Raw genomic sequence first — 19,329 nt, 5'->3', positions numbered from 1 at the left:
ACTTAAACATCTTTTGGAAGGTCCAGGGAAGCGAAACACAGGCCAAATCATCAAAGAGAGAACAGATGCAGTAGGGAGGTTTCTTCATGGAGCTTGGCAGAGGCTCTGGTTATAAGCCTGACTCTATCTAGGGCAGAGTTCTCTTAGGGCAGTCTGGGAAAAGCAGTCTCACAAGAGGGTCATTTTGATAGGTAACCTCTTCTGTTCATGCTGGGAGGTAGCAGAAAAATGTGAAAAAAATAGAGGTTTATTAAACACTCTTCTTTCCTCAGTCCCAGAAGGGTTGCTCATGGAGGAACAGGATAATAGATGCTCCAGTGTAAAAATGCACTAGAGCACACTGCCTACTAAAGGGCTCAGTGAAGGTTTGGGAAGACATTTTCTTTTAAGTACACCACACAGTCACAGAAATATAGGTCTGGAAGGGACCTCGAGAAGTCATCAAGTCCAGTACTCTGCACAGAGGCAGGACCAAGTAAACTGAAACCATCCCTGACATGTTTTTGTCCAACTTGTTTTAAAACTTTTTAAAACTTTCAGTGTTTGGGATTCCACAACCTCCCTTGTGTCGGAGAAAAACAGAGTTCTCACTCTGAGGTTGGGTGCAGCAAGTCAGATACACTTTATTATCTCAAGCAATTGCACAGAGGGGAGAGTGCACTAGGTCACAGGGTTTCCTCCACCTAGGCAGGTCTCTCAAAAGATAAACAATTAGAGCAAGCACTTCCATCTTTATTACAGACAATAATAAGCAACAGCTGCATATTCTTTATACATATTCCTTCCTTATTTTTCTCACCAATTTCTCTTATAGTCTACATTCTATTCTTATCTAATACAAGGTCACAACAGCTTCTTTCACAGTTCTTTTCCTACTCGCTTTGCACTATCCCTGCTTCTACAAATCTTGCGTTATTAAAGCTAGAATTAGCCTGACTCCTGCTCATTTCAGAGGCCTGCATCCAAATTCCCTTTATCTACTTGCATACTTGGAAGCCTATTCCAGAGCTTAACGACCCTCAGAGTTAGACAGTTTTTCCTACTATCTAACCTAAATATCCCTTGCATCAGATTAAGCCCATTAATTTTTGTCCCACCCTCAGAAGACATGGAGAACCATTGATCACCATCTTCTTTATAACAGTCCTTAACGTATTTGAAGACTTATCAACTTCCCCCTCAGTCTTCTTTTCTCAAGACTAAACATGCCCAGTTTTTTTAAACTTTCCTCGTAGGTCAGGTTTTCTAAACCTTGAATCACTTTTGTTTCTCTTTTCTGGACTCTCTACAATTTGTTCATATTTTTCCTGAAGAGAGGCAACCAGAATTGCACACAGTATTCCAGCTGAGGCCTCACCAGTGCTGAGTAGAGCAGGACAACTACTTCCATATCCTACGTACACCACAGAAGGATATAAGCATTTTTTGCATTTGCATCACATTACTGACTCATATTCAGCGTGTGATTCACTATGACCTCTAGATCCTTTTCAGCAGTATACCACCTAGCCAGATATTCCCCACTTTGTAGTTGTGTATTTGATTGTTCCTTCCTACTAAGCGATGTATTTTGTACTTCTTTTTATTGAATTTCATCTTGTTGAATTTAGGCCATTTCTCCAATTTCTCCAGGCCATTTTGAATTCTAAATCCTGTCCTCCAAAGTATTTGCAATGCCTCCCATCTTAGTGTCATCTGCAAATTTTATAAGCATACCTTCCATTCTATTATCCAAGTTATTCATGAAAATACTGAATGCTACCAGACCCAGGACTGATCCTTGCAGGACTCAACTAGATACACCCGACTAGTTTGTTCATAAGAATGTTATGCGGGACTGTGTCAAAAGCCTTACCAAAAATCAAATAGACCACATCTATTGCCCCTCCCCACCCACAAGGCCAGTAACCCTGTCACGGAAGAAAATGAGGCTGGTTTGGCATGATTTGTTTCTGACAATCCATGCTTTTTGTAGGATTCCTTTTTTATGTCCAGGTAATAAAAGAGCTCCTGATGAAGCCATTTTGGTCTCTTACTATTCTTCCTTTCTTTCCTTCATGTTGGGATGGTTTGCAGTTTTGCCTTTGATGTTGTCTCCGTGAGACATTGGCAGCTCTCATGAACTCCTGAAGTACTTTTTCCCTAAGTTTTTGTTCCCACAGGATCTTGCCTACCAGTTCTCTAAGTTAGTGAAAGTCTGCTTTTTTTGAAGTCCATTGTTCTTATTTTGCTGCACTCACTCCTTCCTTTCCTTAGAATCATGAAATCTATCATTTTATGATCACTTTCACCCACATAGCCTTCTACTTTCACATTTGCTACCAATTCCTCCCTGTTGGTCAGAATCAAGTCTAAAATGGCTGATTCCTTGGTCACTTCCTCCCTTTTCTGGAACAAAAAGTTGTCGCCAATACATTCCAAGATCTTATTGGAAATTTTGTGATTTGCTTTATTGCTTTTCCAACAGATGTCTGGGTATTGAAAGTCTCCCATTATTACCATGTCTTGTGTTCTGGATATTTCTGTTATTTATTCTAGAAATACATCATCCACCTCCTCTCCCTGATTTGGTGGCTTATAGTAGACCCAGACCATGATGTAACCCTATTTTTTACTGTTTTTATCCTTACCCACAGACAATCAGCTCCTCTGCTTCCCACCTCCTTCTGGACTTCAGAACAAGTATATATATATATATATATATATATAATATGTGTGTGTATATAATTTTCTTGATGTATAATGCAACATCTCCTCCCTTTGTATCCTGCCCATTCTTCCTAAACAAGCTATATCCCTTTATACCAATATTCTATTTTGTGCTAGTGTTCAAGTTTTGGTGTGCTTTGCTTTCATAGAATCATAGAATATCAGGGTTGGAAGGGACCCCAGAAGGTCATCTAGTCCAACCCCCTGCTCAAAGCAGGACCAATTCCCAGTTAAATCATCCCAGCCAGGGCTTTGTCAAGCCTGACCTTAAAAACCTCTAAGGAAGGAGATTCTACCACCTCCCTAGGTAACTCATTCCAGTGTTTCACCACCCTCTTAGTGAAAAAGTTTTTCCTAATATCCAATCTAAACCTCCCCCACTGCAACTTTTCTTGTTAGTATTTAAACAGGGGTTTAATTATGTGTGTTTTGTGCAACAAACAATTATTTTTATATATATAAATGCTGGACTATGTATAGACTTTTATATTCATAGACTATTCATAGACTTTAAGGTTAGAAGGGACCATTACGATCATCTAGTCTGACCTCTTGCACAACACAGGCCACAGAATCTCACCCACCCACTCCTGTAACAAATCTCTAAACTATGTCTGAGCTGTTAAAGTCCTCAAATCGTGGTTTAAAGACTTTGAGGTGCAGAGAATCCTCCAGCAAGTGACCCATGCCCCTCGCTGCAGAGGAAGGCAAAAAATCCCCAGGGCTTCTGCCAATCTACCGTAGAAGAAAATTCCTTCCCGACCCCAAACGTGGTGAACAGCTAAACCCTGAGCATGTGAGCAAGACTCACCAGCCAGACACCCAGGAAAGAATTCTCTGTAGTAACTCAGATCCCACCCCATCTAACATCCCATCACAGGCCATTGGGCATATCTACCGCTAATAGTTGAAGATTAATTAATGGCCAAAATTACGCTATCCCATCAGATCATCCCTTCCATAAATGTATCAAGCTTAGTCTTGAAGCCAAATATGTCTTTTGCCCCCCCTGCTCCCCTTGGAAGGCTGTTCCAGAACTTCACTCCTCTAATGGTTAGAAACCTTCATCTAATTTCAAGTCTAAACTTCCTGACGGCCAGTTTATATCCATTTGTTCTTGTGTCCACATTGGTACTGAGCTTAAATAATTCTGCTCCCTCTCCAGTATTTATCCCTCTGATATATTTATAGAGAGCAATCATATCTCTCCTCAGCCTTCTTTTGGTTAGACTAAACAAGCCAAGCTCTTTGAGTCTCCTTTCATAAGACAGGTTTTCCATTCCTCGGATCATCCTAGTAGCCCTTCTCTGTACCTGTTCCAGTTTGAATTCATCTTTCTTAAATATGGGAGACCAGAACTGCACACAATATTCCAGATGAGGTCTCACCAGTGCTTGTATTATGGTACTAACACCTCCTTATCTCTACTAGAAATACCTCGCCTGATGCATCTCAAGACCGCATTAGCTTTTTTCATGGCCACATCACATTGGCGGCTCATAGCCATCCTGTGATCAACCAATACTCTGAGGTCCTTCTCCTCCTCTGTTACTTCCAAGTGATGCGTCCCCAGTTTATAACAAAAATTCTTGTTATTAATCCCTAAATGCATGACCTTGCACTTTTAACTATTAAATTTCATCCTATTACTATTTCTCCAATTTACAAGGTCATCCAGATCTTCCTGTATGATATCCCAGTCCTTCTCTGTATTGGCAATACCTTCCAGCTTTGTGTCATCCGAAAACTTTATTAGCACATTCCTGATTTTTGTGCCAAGGTCAGTAATAAAAAAAATAAATAAGATTGGTCCCAAAATATGCCACCTTCTGTGGTTATGCCGAGATCCAAATATGCTACCAGCCACAGTCATGCACACAGCATCTGCAGAAAAAGGAAGTTTATACTAGAACCATGCTAGCCTTTAAAAGAAAATAATTTAAAAATCAATTGAAACCTACCTGAAGACATCCTTCAAAAAGCCCTGTTGTTCTTATTAATTGACGTACAGACTAGTGATTTACTTTCATCACACACTGTCACTTGCTGCCAAAAATGGCAGCCCCCTTGGAGTAAAGTCAAAAACAATGACTGCTACAGAGGCACTGAAATCACAACTACACTTCTCAAAAATAGTTTTTGTTTGGGGATTTTTTATTAGATCTTTTAAGAAATGTAGTTACTTACACAGGGTTTATTTATTTTTTAAAAGTGATTGTCTGCTGCTAGTGGAAGGCAGGTGTGCACAGATGGTAAAATAAACCACTGTCTACCTACCCTGAGCATTCAAAACAGCAACACCTATTCCAAACTAAAATCTACCAAGTAAGTAGACCAGTGAATATGCAGCATATAAACAGGCATATGCAGGTGAATTATATAACTTGCTCTATCGTCAGCAATTGTTATTCATCCTCTTTAGCATTTATAGCTTGAGAATGTTTTCTTTCACTTTCTAGAAGATTGGAAGGGTCAAATATTTCTTTCGTTCACATGTCTTACTGGGCATTCTAACATTCAGGGTATGTCTACATTTCATTGTAAACTCAAGCCTGTGGGACCGGGGCTTGTGGATTTGGTGTTTTCAAATCCATGATTGAGTATCCGCACTGCATTTTAAACATGAGCTTACCATTTTTGGACTCGGGTCTCAGAATCATTCTAGCATGTTTATGCCGCATTACACAGACCTTGTGACTCAGGTCTGAGGCTTGAGTTGTGAATGACAGGGCTTGGGCCCAAATCACAGCACGACTTGGGCTCTGACTCATCCCCTAGTAGAGTACTAAGACCTTGGTCCTGAGCACTTGCTGACCCAAGTCAGATTGATTTGTGAGTGGTTAGAACTGTGGCTTGGGCTCAAACCTGAGTCAGAGACAAGGCTTAGTGTAGTGTAGACATACCCTCATATACCAAAACTAAATGAAAAGTTCAAATATTTCGGATGGTGTCCCCAAAACACCTCAAAATTATCAAAACCTCTGAAAAATCCTATGGCATGCCAGCCATTAGTTTAAAGGAAAGGCATCATAGCTTAAATAATTAGGGACTGATCCAAAGCCCAAAGTAAAGTCAATGCAAAGGCTCTCATTTACTTCAGCAGGCTCAGATCAAGCCCTTATATACTAAACAATTCTGTACCATAGGTAGGGCTACAAGGCTCTGGACAATACCTCAGCCACTTCATAGCCCTCCTTAGGCTATGCTTAGGAGACTAGTAATATGTATAGAGAATATTACTTGAATAAAGCTATGGGTGGTCAAAAATTATCTCTTCCTCTTTTTTCCTATGTATAATACTTACAAACTGGGAGCAGATTGTACCTGGTCATAAAACAGGAGTACAGTAAGTGTGAAGGGAGGGGGAAAAGAAAGTCCTCCCCAGACAGAATGGCTCCTAATGCTCCCCCTTAAGCAGTACAGCTCTGTGCCACCCCCAGCTCTGGGCGGGACCTTTAAGGCATTGGAAACAGCATGGAGGGCTTGTTTCTACTAGGATATTTTATGTTTAAACATGATTCTTAGGAGTAGAGTTAGCTGACATGATGCTGAGCATGACTGATGGGTTAACAAGAGTTTTAAAAGAGCTGTCTGAGGAGCCCACTGGACTATTAATGTTGATTTCAACAGTTGGGAAGTTCCAGAAGACTGAAAGAAAGTGAATGTTTTGTCAGTATTTTAAAAGGATAAACGGGATGACCCTGGTAATTACTGGCCTGTCAGTCTGAAATCAATCCTGAGAAAGATAATGGAACAGCTAATATGGGGCTCAATTAATAAAGAATTTAAAAAGGATAATGTAATTAAGGCCAATCAATATGGGTTTATGGAAATTAGATCATGTCAACCAAACTTAATATCTTTTTTGATGAGATTACAAGTTTGCTTGATCAATGATCATGGTGGATTCTCCATCACTGACAATTTTTAAATCCAGATAGGATGTTTTTCTAAAAGGAATACTCAAGGAATTATTTGGGGAAGTTCTATGGTGTGAGTTATACTGGAATTCAAACTAGATGATCACAGTGTTCCCTTCTGGCCTTGGATCATCCATGGATCATGGTAGACAAAGACAAACCATGTTCAGCATCGTGTCAACCTAGTCATCCTAAATAGTGACTGGATGCTGATTATAATGTGGCCTTGTCTACAATGACCAAGTTACTCATGGACAGCTTCATGTCAGCTAACTCGACTCCTCGCAATTATGTTTTAACTCAGTAACATTTCCTAGGCTCAAGAAGAAATGGTATTTGGGACAGTTGGTGTTCAAGTAACATAATGCTGTGGGGGAGGGAAGAACTGCAATTCCCTTCTGGACAGTTTTGAAGACCAAAAACTCAGCTATTCATTAAATATTTGTAAAATGAAGTTACATATCAAAACATGACAGAACAGGATATTTCATGTGTTTAGATGTGAACAGCAATCTTCTTGGAAAGAAAAATTTTACTTCTGAAATACTAAACTGAATTTTTGCTCAGACAGAGGACCACTTAAACTAAAAATGGTCATAGTTGTGAGTGAAAACCCACTAATTTCAGAAAAGTTTTTTCCCGCACAAAATTAGTTCAAATTTTGTGATATCAGGATGACTTGCAAAAATCTCAAATTCTCAGGTTTTCAAATTTCAACTGAAAATATTTCACAGAGGCCCCCAAAATATTTTTTTCTTAATGATTCTCAAAAATAAAATTACTTTCAATTTATATAATTTTGTCTGCTCTGATCTGGTAATACAAAAAATATTTACCTGCTTTTATTCATACTTAGGCCATGCAAGCAGCTCATGATAGCCCTTCTTGGGCCAGATTTTCAGCTGGTATAAACTGCTGATTTACAGCATCTGGGAATCTAGCACTATAAATTCAGAAAAACAGGCAAGAGAGCATATACCTATATACAGTCATTTTAATTTCAGTTCACCCTATACGGCTGAAGGTTTTCACTTTACATAAAATACAGGCATATAATTATAAACAGAAATAAACTAACACACTATTGGAAGAACTGCATTTCACTTTCACAGTATGTTTTGCTGAAGATGACTGAAAACAGAGTTCCTATGGAACTATAGTGCACATGACACTCTCAGGCCTACCCAATGAGTTAATTATGATTAGTGCTATTACAAAAAATACCAAATTAATGAATAATAAATGAGATTCTTACACTAAACTGATATTACAAAGCTCTTCAAGTAATTCATTTTTTGTAACAATCAAGTCACAGTCCACACGGACTTTCAGAGAATAACAACTTGTGGATTTAATTACAGATAAAAAGAAATCTTGTTTCTATTAAAAGTACAGGAAATTATTCCCTAAAAAATGGAATAGCCCTTGGGAAGTGGTGCCTGTTCAAAAAAAAAAAGGTATGTCAGTTTGTCTTTTTACTTCTTTCTTGAAAAATATTTTCAAAAGAAATCTTCCAGGGTGAGGTCAGAAATGAACTTTTCAAGCATATTCATGAAAAGTTTGGTTATTTTATGGCATGTTAAGTGGATAAAATCTCTTCTATAGCCACACACAAAAAAGCCTCTCATAGCACAGCTGTTTAATTTAGTGATCAGGTAATACATACTCAGGATTTCTCAGCATTCTCAAATGCTGGATTGAACTATTGGACCTGAAAACTCCTTTTGGGAATTATTCTAGAAAGGGATAATTGTTAGCAACATTCTTGAAGGAGTAAACATCATGAATAAAAACCATGGAAGATTTTATAAATGCCTGGCATCCTATATTCCATATTGTGTTATTTTCCCATTGATTATTTTTTTATTATAATATATTCTGTATGTCTACCTCTTTGTTTGTTCTGAATAACTTTCAAAGTTAAAAATGACCAAAAATGACTATTTCACTACTATGGAGACCTGTTTTGAAGGAAAGTCCTGCTGCTTTAACTGAAGACATGGGAACACATTAACTGACCAACTGTTCCATTCCTCTGCCCTGCGTCCCTTTCTGGGAAACACTGAAATCCATATTCAGGGCCACTTTTGGGTCCCTTAATGAAAGATGCATAAGAAGTGCATTCTATTAAAACCTCCAAATAATTTCCAGATATTGCAAAGTCAGTGTTTGAAATCATGACATTTGATGTTTATTCTTTGCATTGCTATCACTTACAAACATATTCAACTGCTATATTTAAAATTTTTTAAAAAGTGGAATGGAAGTTTTTTGAGATCTTCCTATTTCCTCTTTGCTGTGGCTCAATCCTACAAGGTATTGAGCACTCTGGACCAATTATACCAATCCAGCAAAGCACTTAGGGACATGTTTAACTTGAAGCATGGGAGGCTTTCCTGAATTGGGGCCACAGTCCATCATCTACTCCTGGTGGAATTCTGCACCACTACACAATGCAGAATTTTGCAGAAATTAATGTTGTATGTACAGAATATCCTTTCCCTCACAGAAATGGGCTGCAGGGCTGCTTGCCGTCATTAGGGGCCACTGGACCTGACAGAACCCATCTTGCACAGAGAAGAGGAGGGAGAAGGAGCTGGAGTGTTCCCGGCAGCTGTAGTTCCCTGCCTGCCCAGAAGGAAGGAGGCGACGAGCAGGAAACTCCATGCAAGCCCGGGACCCAGCATCAAGCCATTGCTCCTTCTGGATTCCTGGGCTCTGAGAGGTACAGGGTGCAGGTATGTGGGCTTGGGGGACCACAGCTGGGCTCTGGGAGGAAGGGGGTGTGGATGTCTGGGCTGGGGGTCCTGCGGGTGGGCTCTGGAGAAGAGGGGGTGAGGGTACCTGGGCTGGGGGGACACAGCTGGACTCTGGGGAGTAGGGGGTTTGAATATATTGACTGGGAGGATACCGAACAGCTGGGCTCTGGGGGCCGGCAGGCAGAGAAACAGGAACTGGGTTTTCATAGGGGGTTTCTTTAACTCTACTCCTGGGGGAATTTTTGTGTGTGTCTTTATTGTTACAGACATACTTGCTGACAAGTATTTTGAAATAAATTAGCACAATAATTGAAACTGGTGTGATTACTGTAGTGCTATTTTGACATATAACATTTGCAGAATTTTGCAGAATTTTAAAATATTGTGTGCAGAATTTTTAATATTTTGGTGCAGAATTCCCCCTGGAGTAATCTTCAAGGACGTCAAAGGATTGTGGTTTGTAGCACAACTTGGATGGAGCAGAAGAAATAGGAAGGAGCTTAGGATGAAAAAGGGCTTGGAGTGTAGGCAAGATCCCAGCTATTGAAACTCTTGACAGTGACAAGTAGCAGCTTGAACTTATCTGGAAAAAGAGGGGAACCTGGTTTAGAGATTCAGCACTTTCCTTATCCCAAGTGGGAGTGCTGCTTTCCGCCACTATTAGCCCAGGAAGTGAGGGAATGATTTGGAGTTGAATGTACTGTAGACTCACTCTATAGCACTCCATATACTTAAAAAAACAAACAAACCCGTAAAAATAAATATATAAATGCTTCTGTGCTGACAATTGTGTGTCATATCTTAGCCTAAAGCAATTTTTGACTGAATTATCAACACCTCTTCCTTATAATGAAAATGTAGAGATCCATAAGAGGTAATAGTGCATGTTGCTACGACTATAATTTTTTAAAAAATTTCTTGTTACTCAGGAAAATTCACTAATTGGGCCTAAAGAGGGGGTTTTCAGACTGAATTTGCCCTTCCATACTTAGAGTGCAAAATGCCTTTACATTTAAAAAGTATAATTGTACCATCCACCCTTAATAAGTCTTCAAGAATCACCACAGACTACTTCTCATACTTAACTGCATGCATGAGGATGTGGTCCCCACCAATCCCAGGGTTTTGTGTCTCTTAATACAAACCATCAGTAGTTTGTTAATGAATATTTATATTACTTTTATAAGCATATACAAGGTAGACTACAAGGACACAATATCCGATTCAATGGGATGTTCAGTTATCAGACTAGCAGGATTGTCTCCATGTCACATATTTAACTATAGAACAACACTGCATTCTGCAAAAAGCTCATGCCCATTGCTGTACTGAATATTTACTAAAGGATAAAATTCTGCTTCCATTGAAGTCAATGACAATATTTCCATTAAAACCAGAATTTGGACTTGAATGTGTACAATGCTAACCAGCTAAAGTCTGTAACTATGCTGCAGAAACTCCAATGCTGTATTTCTATCCATTCTCTGTTTACAGCTTTTCCTGACTTCTGTTCTGAAGAAGAAATGCTTTATACCAAAATTATTTTGAAATGGGATTGCTTCAGATACCTGAGATAAGTATTGAACCTGCCCATATCAAGGGGTTCTTTAATTGTATGCCAATATCACTATTCAGTTTGCTTAAAACATATTACAGCAGATTAGAGCTCACTGATATCCCTCTTATGATTTTAAATACAGCATATCTCAAGGGGAGACCAAATTAGGCTATTTATCCTCTTCTTTCCTCTTTATCTACAAGCAGCACTCTAACAAGCCAACTTGAAACAAAAGATGGATTTATTTAGACACCCTAGCAAACAGTATCAAAGGAGCAGGAACAATATATATATGAAACATAAAAGTTAGACAAATATGCAAACTTTGTCTCAATATCAATTATAACAAATTATTGGAGAAAACAAACTCCCTCCTCTGCAAGAGTTCCACACATAGAAACAGATATTTACATTGCTGGTAACCTGGATTTCCTAGCATTTACTCGTTTTTTTAGTCCTTTTTTACAGGTCTTCGCCTGAACCCCACTGGAGTTCTGCAGAATTCACCAGACTTTGAGCCCTACAGTTCTCCTACATATGGCCAGGAAGCAAAGGGGTTGAGGATGGGACATGAGAGGAAAGGGGAGCAGCACTGAGTGACTGAACCACCTGTGCGTCTAACAAATGCATAACTCCATAAAAGTCAATGGAGTTGATCTACATTTACACTGGCGAAACTGAGAAGAGAATTTCATTCTTTGCAGTTAAATTAATGCAGTCTCAGTTTATCATCACATACCAATATTTAAGCCTCAAAGAACTGTGTGTATTAAGAAAATGGAATTGCCATTTAAATGACAGTTAATATCAAAATTTTTATTACAGTTTTTCTAATCATAACCAACCTTCCTTTGCAAATAACCTAACTTGGGAAAAAAGTCACACATAAAATAACAGGTAATACAGCAGGCTGATTTCCTAATTGTAAAGTACAAATTTATGAAATGAAATATTTAAATGTCAAAATAATGTCCAGTTGGATTCTCAGCTCTTAACTGGAAACAATTTTATTTTGAACACTCCACCTCAAATGTCTGACTTTACAGCCCAGAAGCAATAACAATACCTAGTATGGAGGATTTTAGGTGCACATTTCTCATGAATGCTAATGTGCGTCTCACAGCTAAATCTCTGCACATGGATTGAGAATATACCATCGAGTTGTTAAATGGCAATGAACTAAGAAGATGAATTAGTGGTGAGTCCCTTGAAGAAGAAAAATGCCAAGGAAAGAAAAGTCACAAAGGATAATGTAATCCACAAAATATATTCAAAGAGAAAAAAAGAAGGAAAAGTACGCAGTTTCTGATCCCCCTCCAGTATCAGTTGTGTTCTGGGTTTTCAGCAATACCTTAACAATTAGATAAGATTTACCAACTGCTTATCAGAAAGCATCATTTCCAGAGTAGTAAAAAATACCCTTTTCACAGTTAAAGTCCAAGTTTGCCGTGGCTCTGCTGTTTCTTCAAACTTAGCTACACATCTCTATTTCTTATTCTGGTTTCTAACCAACATGCTCTGAATGACATTCAAAGCCAAAAAGGTTTAGGTAATTTTTTTTTCAAGGTACTATGTATGAGGTTGGAATCCAAATACTATTGACAAGCAACTGGAGTCTAGAGTAGCAGCTTACATCTAGTTCATTGCTAAGAAGCAACAAAATCTAATCCTAGAACCTGTAGAGAATTGCTCAGAAATGAGAGTGCTACTCAAACACATCTATCAAGTGTTCTGTCATTTAATGACGTATACCTTATTTGGGACAGTGATAACGTCTTCCTATGTGTTTGTTAAACACCTCGCACAAAGGGATCCAGATCCCAACTGATGCTTATGGATGCTGCAACATTAGCAACAAATTATTATTAGCAGCTATAATTATTAATTAATAATCACTCATTAGAACAGGTCAAACTAATCATAACAGTCTTACCTGGTGTCTAGGTTCCTTCCCCACTCTGAACTCTAGGGTACAGATGTGGGGTCCTGCATAAAAGACCCCCTAAGTTTATTCTTACCAGCTTAGGTTAAAGCTTCCCCAAGGTACAAACTTTTACCTTTTGTCCTTGAACCTTTATGCTGCCACCACCAAAGTGTCTAACAACAATAACAGGGGAAGTGCCCACTTGGAAACATCTCCGCCCCAAGATATCCCCCCAATCACTACATCCCCTTTCCTGGGGAAGGCTTGATAAAAATCCTCACCAATTTGCATAGGTGAACACAAACCAAAACCCTTGGATCTTAAGAACAATGAAAAAGCAATCAGGTTCTTAAAAGAAGAATTTTAAATAAAGAAAAAAGTAAAAGAATCACCTCTGTAAAATCAGGATGGTAAATACCTTACAGGGTAATCAGATTCAAAACATAGAGAATCCCTCTAGGCAAAACCTTAAGTTACAAAAAGAAACAAAAACAGGAATATACATTCCATTCAGCACAACTTATTTTATCAGCCATTTAAACAAAACAGAATCTAACGCATATCTAACTAGATTGCTTACTAACTCTTTACAGGAGTTCTGACCTGCATTCATGCTTTGGTCCCAGCAAAAGCAACACACAGACAGAGAGGACCCTTCCCTCCCCCCTCCAGCTTTGAAAGTATCTTATCTCCTCATTGGTCATTTTGGTCAGGTGCCAGCGAGGTTATCTTAGCTTCTTAACCCTTTACAGGTGAAAGGGTTTTTCCTCTGGCCAGGAGGGATTTAAAGGTGTTTACCCTTCCCTTTATATTTATGACACCTGGCAAACTCTAGTTTTTAAAAACTTACTTTCCCCAGTTGTGTTGCATATTCTTTATTATAGTGTAGGAAACAAAACCAAAACCCAAAAACCTACAGAGCATGTGTATGAGGATTGGGAGCACTCAGTACCTCTCATGATCAAGCACTATTCTTATATGCTTTTTTAAAAAAGTTTTCCTTTTAATGAAGAACACTCACAAATTCCCTGATCCTATGAAGACTCATGTGTGGACTTAATGTTATATACAGTGAATAGTCCCAATAAAGTCAGTGGTGCTTACAGGTTTCAATCCAGGGCCTATTGCAGTCAATAGGAAAATTTTCATTGACTTCGGTGGGCACTGGATCAAGGTCACAGTGTGTATGTTAAGCACACATGTAAGTTATTCCAGGATTGGGGTCAAAGTTTGGATTTTTTGGTGCAGGTAAAATTAGAGGTGAAATCCCTGAGTTCCTACTAAAAACACAAAATCTAGTTTGAGTTTCAAAACTTTTGGTTTAAAAAAAACCCTCCAGCTCTGTACATCCTAGGTTGGACAAGAAGAATAGGTGCTAAAATAGCCAATAAGTGTAGAACAGGTCAAATTGTTTCATGAAAAAAAATTTCACATTTACGTAATATTTTTACTAGCTTTTTATCAATTAAATTTGCTGAAATTTTTTTCTACTAGACAAAACATGAATATATTTTGAACCCTGCAAAATAAAAATCACTTTACAATTTTGACTTTTTTGCCCCCCTTTTTTGACCAGCTCTGTAACAGGGCCCATTCATATAGTACCACTGTCCTAATGGAGTCAGGAGGTAATAAGACTTCCAAGAGAAAGGCTTGTTCTTGTGAAATTTCCAGCCCAATTCTGCAAGCTCAGCAGGTTCAGAAAAAGCACACCAACCGTGGATGGCTTGTATGAACTCTGAACCTTCGCAATGCTGTTTTCTTCTATTTTAGCTTATTGGTGGTTCCCCCTTTTCTTTTAAAAAAACACCACCAACAAAACTCCAAATGATATAATTATAACATGAACATACATGTTGTAGTGCTGCCAGAAGCCAGGGAGGATGAGAAGGAGCCCTGGGCTGGTTGCAGGGACTCCATCAGGACAAGGCTCTGATGTAAGGGTGAAGACAGCGCAGGGCAGCAGGGAAGTGGCCACATAAGGAGGTATTGTTTCAATTGTGGGGAAATGAGACACATAAGAAGGTATTGTTTCCATTGCGGGGAAATGGGCCACATAAAAAGGTATTGCCCTGAGAACATCTCTAACTCGGGAAGGCAGTACTGGTACTATCATATACCCAGGCCTCCCCATAATTGGCAAATCTGGGCTAGACAAGGAAGAAGCACTGAGGCCCACATGACAGAAATGGGAAAGCAGTCATGGCACCTTTTGCTTAAGGCAAGATCCAGCCTCCAGTCTCTGTGCTGAGGGAAGAGAACATGGGGAATGTACCTAATGTGTTGCAGAAACTGAGGCAGGACTGGGGCCCTGAGATGACTCCTGAGGAGAAGAGCCCAATAAGAAGCTCTGAGGGACAGCAGGGTTCCCTGACAGAAGATGTCAGAGACAGAGGGAAACCTGTTTCACAGGGCCTGGGAGCTCAGAGAATGACTGATAGTGTGGACTCTTGGTTGGGCACCAGGCACCCCTACAACCTGCAGAAACAGATGAAAGCTCTCTGGTATGAACTAAATAGCAGGTTGAAGGCTTACAAGACCCAGATCCAGGGAATAGAATGGACTTGTTTTCAAGCGGTGTAAGAGCTGGCCAAGCAGCAGGGACAGAACAAGCAGGAGATCACTGACCTTGAGAAGGTGAAGCTGGTGCTAGTGGCTGAATGTAAAGAAGTGGCCAAGGAAAGCAAAACGCGTCCAACTAGTGAGCAAGACACTGGGCACACAACAGACAATGGGCAGGAACCCTGTGAAGGAGGTGAGCTGAACTGAAACCTGGAGGAAGAAGTCTCCAACCTAAAAGACAGACAGAAGGAGTTGGAGCATCAGCTTGTTTTGGAGAGGGAATGCTGTGCCTACTGTAGAGACCAGTGGGCCTGTACAGAAATAGAGGTACAGGAGCAGGAGAGAGAGACCCTCTCATTGAGCAGAATGCTGAAAGAGAACCAGCAACAGAAGCTGAATCTAGTAAGGGCCTGGCAGGTCTTAGAGGAGCAGCTTACCACACTTGGAAAAGAGCCAGAGACTAAGACCAGAGAGTACCACAAGGCTGGTTTGATTACCAGTGGGTTGATTGATATGCTGGCATTTGGCAGCTGAGGCAGGGAGCTTAAATGATGCCCCCTCGCTTGGGCCAAAACTTTGAAAGGTCTCAATTCTGCCTTCTTTCTGTTCTACTCCTCTCATGGTACTGCTCTGCTACCTACCCCAATAAAGGAGAACTAACAACTTAAAATGCCTTGTTCAAAAATTTTAAGTAACACTTAACTTTCAAATACCTGAACATCTAATGTAACTTTTCTTGTCTGCACAGTAAACACTGGCATTTTTATCTGTTTGAATAATCAAAGTGGTGCTTTCCGTGCCTTCTTGGTTGCAAAGATTTGAACTGCTTCCTGAAGGTCCACAGTCTGGGCCATCTCATGCTCTATTGAGATGGTTGCAAGGCCGACCAGCCTTTCGTGTGTCATTGTGAAGCGTAGATGTGTTTTTATTAACTTCAGCTTGGAGAAGCTGCGTTCTCCACTGGCTACTGTTACAGGAAGTGTTAGAAGTATGCGCAGAGCAACGAAAGCATTTGGAAAGAGGGTGGTCATCTTACTTGTGCACATATATTCCAGAACAGCCTTTCAAGTTGATCCTGATGAAATGTATCTTGAAAGGGCTTTCAGTTCATCACTTAAATCACTCACATCAATATCGCACATGTCATCATGTGTCAACACTGTCTCTAGTGCCCTGCATTGTTGGTGTAGGTCTTCTTCAGGTATAGTGAGGAGTTTTGGAATATCATACAACATCCCAAATATACTGCTGTGTTCCTTGAGCTGCATGAAACATTCTTCAGCTGACTGTATTGCACAATCTAGCACCTGGTTAAAGAATTCAACTTTGAATTGTTGTTTGGGGTCTCTTACGGGATTATCCCGTGCCTCGTAATCAAAATTTCTTCTTCTTTGGCGACTCTTGTATTCTTGAATGGGTGGGAAAATAGCTTCAGTGCAAAGTTCCTCTGCCAACTTCTGTGCACTCTTCAGAATCTTTTGAAATCCCTCATCTGACCAGTAAGACTGCAGGTATGACTTTGCTTTGTCCAGTTGTCCCATTGCTCCAGATATATCAAGGTCAACACTTTGGAGTCTCTTGCTTACAGCATTTATTTCAAACAGTATGTCATGCCACAACACTAAGCCACACAGAAATTTGAAGTTATGTATGTTTCTGGTGATTCCATTTCCCTCTGCCACTGTTTTCCAATGAACACTTCCTGTCATAGCATTATCTTTCATAATGGCAACTATGGCATCATCTATCTTCCCAATTTGGTGTTTGATAGGCTTTATCACCTCCACTAGACTTTCCCATCGTGTGGCACTCAGTGGTTTCAGTGTCAGAGAGGATGTTCCCAGATATTGCTTCAAAATTTGCCATCGATAAGTTGATGCAGAAAAAAATAGACAGATGCTTTGAATTACATTAAAAAATTCAGCAGCCTCATTAGAAGCTGATGCTGCATCACTGACCACCAAGTTCAATGAATGAGAACTGCATGGGACAAAAAAAGCTTGAGGGTTTAACTCTTGGATCCGTGTCTGCACTCCTCTGTTCTGTCCTCTCATGTTGGCACCATTATCGTAGCCCTGACCTCTCATGTCAGCTATTGCAATTCCCGAATCTTCCAGCTTTTTAAGAAGCACATTTGTCATACCAGCTCCTGTAGTATCATCAATGTCAATAAATTCTAGAAAATGCTCTCTGACAGTCACCATTGCAGGGACATTTTCACTAGGTTCTGTTGTTGTTACAAAACACACCACTAAAGTCTCTTGTTCTGTATGGCTGATGTCAGGTGTGCTGTCCAGAATAACAGAGTAATAGTTTCAGAACTGCCACAATCTTCTGTTTGACTTTTGTTGCCAGTAACTGTATGATCTCATTTTGAATTGTTTTTCCAAGGTAGGGGTGTGTGTTCATTTCTTGGGTGGTGACTCTTCTTAGATGCTCCGGGAGTGCAGCATCAAACTCAGCCATCAGCTCCACAATTTTAAGGAAGTTACCATTGTTTGGTACATACAGCTGATCTGACGTGCCATGCAGTGCTAGGTTTTGGGTAGCAAGCATTCTCACAATGGCAATGAGCCTTTTCAGAACATTTTGCCAGTAAAGAGACCCTGATGCAATCTTCTCTTGATGATGATCATCTATGGTGGGTGGCCTTTAACCTCAGCTCTTTCCACCTATGGAATGCTCTCTGGTGATTTGCTGCCTTCTCATGGCATGCCAGATTTCTAGCCAGATTTTTCCAGTCCTTTGTTCCTGTAGAACCCAATGTGGCTAGAACATTAGACTGGAAGAGTTTGCAATAAAAACAGTATGCAGCATTTTGGGTTTTTGAGTACATAAGCCATGGCCTCTCCACTTTGTCACCATTGGGGATTTCACGCCAGTAATGTGTTGGATGGAAACTTCTATTTTCATTGTCTTTGGGGAACATGAAGTTTTTCACTTGCTGTGGTCCATGCAGTACAAGGAAGTCCCTCAGGCTACTGCTCAAGTTGGTCCACAGTCCTGGATCATCTACATTTAAGGAACTAAACTCAGCATCAGCTGTTTCTTGTGCCTCCACCACACTCTTCTCTGATCTACACTTTTCTTCAGGAATGTGCATGGTTACATCCATTTGAGATGGAGATATGGATGCTGCAGTAGCTTCCAGGTCACCTGCACTCTGACTAACTCGAAAATCAGGCATCTCCTCACCACTCACATCCTCACTGGGGCCGGAAGGCTCACCGTGAACATTTGTGTCTATGTATCTCAGGAGAGCTCCTTCCTGCTTAGATAGAAAAGCTTCCTTTCTTTTTCTGAATGCTGCCCCAGAGGGGCGTTTTCTTCTTTCACTCATGATTGCTGTTTTGTGCCAGCTATAGTGGCTCTCAACACTCAGCTGAAGGGAAGATATCAGCATCTTAACGCCTAACTGGCTCCTACTACTTCAGTTGACTGCCTGTTCTCCTCAAGCGGGTTCAGGGAAACAGCAGAAAACAGGAAGCTCCATGAGAAGCTGGTATTAATCAGTCCAGGCTCCTGGGCATGCCAGAGAAGTACATAAGTGGCTCCTCTCCTCTCTCTTCCTGCAGCTCCTGCTGCTTTCTGTTATTCCCTCTCACCTTTTCTCCTGCCTGCCTGTTATGTCTCTTGTGCCCTCCTTCCCCCAGCACAGCACTCCACCATCTCTAGCATCTAGAGCAGAGAGAATACATATGCACCAGCAGCAGACACAATTTTCTACACTGTGGGTCCTAGTGGTGCCCGCCCCCACAGTCTGGCACCTGAGGTGGCCGCCTCAGTTCCCCTCATGGTAAGGCCAGCTGTGTATACTGGGTATCCAGGAAAGCCCCCTGAAAGGAGAAGGCAGCATGTTAACAAAGGAGTGGGTGTCCAGTGGCAAGAACACTGAGC

General features: G+C 40.3%; 1 protein-coding gene across 3 annotated transcripts in view; it reads right to left on the bottom strand.

Annotated features, from left to right (window-relative positions):
• PTPRN2 (protein tyrosine phosphatase receptor type N2) overlaps positions 1 to 19,329 on the bottom strand; it is a 1,058,681-nt gene that overhangs the window by 493,172 nt on the left and 546,180 nt on the right. The gene's annotated exons all lie outside the window — the stretch shown is intronic.

This window comes from Lepidochelys olivacea (assembly GCF_965140295.1).
Source record: "Lepidochelys olivacea isolate rLepOli2 genome assembly, chromosome: 2".
In the NCBI taxonomy this organism is placed as follows: domain Eukaryota; kingdom Metazoa; phylum Chordata; order Testudines; family Cheloniidae; genus Lepidochelys; species Lepidochelys olivacea.
Note: the sequence above shows the minus strand (reverse complement) of the source record. Positions and strands in the feature narration are given on the sequence as shown.